The sequence below is a fragment of the Neopsephotus bourkii genome, unplaced genomic scaffold, assembly GCF_033783945.1.
Source record: "Neopsephotus bourkii isolate Nb327-2 ecotype Australia unplaced genomic scaffold, CSIRO-AGI_Nbou_v1 NB_860, whole genome shotgun sequence".
In the NCBI taxonomy this organism is placed as follows: Eukaryota; Metazoa; Chordata; class Aves; order Psittaciformes; family Psittacidae; genus Neopsephotus; species Neopsephotus bourkii.
The window spans coordinates 352203-355349 of NW_026901356.1; positions in this window are offsets into that span (position 1 = coordinate 352203).

Below are 3147 nucleotides of genomic sequence, written 5' to 3' on the forward strand. Positions count from 1 at the left end.
GATAATGTGCAATAGATGAGCAGAATGAGGTGGTGGGTGCAAAGGCCCCTAGACCCACGGCATCAGCAATTTATGTGTCAAGGCCTGCATTGTTCTCCTAGTTAAAATGCTAATGCAAATAAAACCATGAAAGATGTTTAACTGGATCCCCTTTAGAAACAGATTAAAAGGTTTTTATTGCAGAAGCACTCTGTCTCCCTTTTTTACTTGATTGAGCACTCTTCACAAATGAAAGGGGCCAATTAAATTTCTATGATTTTTTTATTTTCTATTGCTTACAAACTGAACATCTTCAGGCTGGAATTGAATTTCATTCAAGGTAGAAATGTTTAGTACATCATGGGTCTAATAGGAAACTAATAACAAAAAATATTGATTATGATGGGAGATATGTACCCAGAATATTCATGCAGCACTTCACTCCCAGGGGTCATTTAGCTGGAACAGACATAACAGCAGGTGAAATCAGATGACTTCTGGAATGACTAAAAATTTCTGCTACTCTCTACTTCATGTATGCTGTCAAAATCACATATTTTCTTTTAAAAAAAGCAAATTTAAACTCATCATTTTCCAAAAACTGATTTCTTGTCCTCAAGGCCATTGGTAGGTTTCTCATCTATGCCATTACAGTATGCATGACACTCATGGCTCTAGACTACCCTTTGCATTCCTTGTCATTGGGACCATAGTAGTAAGCTTTGGGTCTAAGAGTTAGCTTGACACCCAGAAGAGCTTCAGCTGCAATGCCAAAGAGACAGAACAGGATCAGGCATTGCCACCTGCTCACCATGGCTTGTGCAAAGTGGTACTACAGTCTCTTGGACAGAAAATGTGCTCTAGTCTTCCCATGTTTAATTTACAGTCCTTAACATCTTTCATGGGTACGTAAGGATACATCTTTGTCTTCTTTTGTAGCCTTCACGTTAAAGCATTTTTTGCCCAGGAGCAGCCTCAGACAAACCACAGAATGCTCTTCTCAGTGGCAAACAATGATAGGACAAGGGAAAATGGGTACACACTGGAACACAAGAGGTTCCACTTAAACTTGAGAAGAAACTTCTTCTCAGTGAGGGTGACGAAACACTGGAACAGGCTGCCAAGGTGGGTTGTGGAATCTCCTTCTTTGGAGACATTCAAAACCTGCCTGGACACGTTCCTGTGTAACCTTATCTAGGTGTTCCTGCTCCGGCAGGGGGATTGGACTAGATGATCTTTTGAGGTCCCTTCCAATCTCTAACATACTGTGATACTGTGTGATACTGTGAATGTGCTCTGAAAACCCCAGCAGTTGCCCAGTGAGTTGCCACCACACAGCATTAACGAGACATCATGGTCAGAAACTGAGAAGTGTGTGTTTCCAGTTGCAGAATATCACAGTCCTGGCACTTGGCCATCAGCCTGTGTTCAGGCTCTTTACATTTGTGCTGAATGTCAAAAAAAAAAAAAAAAAAAGAGGGTGTTTATTCCTCTTTTTATTTATTTACTTCACTGAGGGAGCAAGTCCTGCCTGTGGGGCTGCATTGAGGTTAACTACATCTTTACTTTTTATGCTATAATTAGCATAGAAGTGATCTGGTAATAAAAGAGGGGAAAGAAGAAAGGACTTAGCAGTGCAGTGTTCACATGGATTAAAGGTTTACTTTGGCAAAGTTCACAACCACGATTTGTACTTGCATCACAGGTGTTTTCCCAAAGCATCTCAGCTGCCTAGACAAGATGTAATGGCAGCAACTCATCCATGTGCTTCCTTCTGCTGGAGTAGGGCCAACGTTTTACTTAACCACGAAATAAGTCATTTGGGAAAAAATGTAAATAAAAAAAAAAAAAAAAAAAAACCGAAAAAAAAAAGGCCACTCTGCTGTACTCTCAATTGTTTTCAATTACAAAAGTGATTCTCTGGGCCAGGATTATTCTGATTTAGCCTGTCAGACTTCATTCCATCATTACAGAAAGCAAAATCCTGAAGCTGAAGTCCAAGGCAGAAGGAGAAAATTCCAGAGTCTGCCCTGAGCTTTGAGACAGTCCCTTGTAGTCCAAGCTTTTCCCTTGCAGAATGGCAGCTCAGCTCCTGCCTCTGTATCTTCTTTTTCACATCTGATCTGCTGGGAGCATGATGTTCTGGGCCAGGGGACATCTTTGACAGAGCCTGCCTGCTGTTGACCACTGTCCATATTGTTTGGGTCTGACTGACTACTGCAATGGCAACCATAAATAGTAAGATTAAGAAACTGTGTGTACAACTGAAGACCATCATGGGAACTGTTGTTGCAGCTCATCATGTTGATGTAAATGTTTCTAAAATTGGATATTAGGAACAATTTCTTCACAGAGACAGTGTTGAGGCATTAGAACAGGCTGCCCAGGGCAGTGGTGGAGTCACCGTCCCTGGAAATGTTCAAAAACCATGTAATGAGGCCCTCAGTGTCATGGTTTAGTGGTGGACTTAAGTCCTAAAAGTCTTTTCCAGCCTAGTTGATTCTACTGTTCTATGAAAATCCTTGAATGCATATATGTATGCATTTTGCTGGGAATACTGTCTCTGATCTGTAGAAGATCTTGATTTACTTGTTGCTCTGGAAACTGGAAACAAAGTTAAACACTCTCCCTGCTGTTGAATGGGATCATTTATACATGCCTGACACATTTGTGATTGTTTTCTGAATTTGTTCCAGGAATTACATCAATCAACACTATGTGCTTATTCTTGAGAGTTTAAATAGATTAGTGTTGGTGAACTGGTTTAGTGATGATAGCACAGTTTTTCAATTATTTGCTACTCACAATCTGATGTTGAAACAATCTTGCCTGAGTATCAGGGTGGCTATTTTCTGTAAAATTTTCATGGTTGAATATCTTTATTTAATACATGTTTACTGCCAAGTGAGCGATGCTTTAGGGCATAGCCTTTTATGAAACATCCCAGGCAGTCACAACAGCTGTTAATAACAGAGACTGACAGATGGAAGGCTTTTGTAGGAAGTCTTTCTTTAGTATTTTTAGGCGACTGGATTTTTGTTTTAATTATTATCATTATTCTGTGATATTCAAAGAGGATGATAGACCACAAAAATTAATTACTATTTCCATATTTACTGTTTAGTATGCCTTTGTGTGTAACAAACTCATCCAAATCATGTAGAGAGC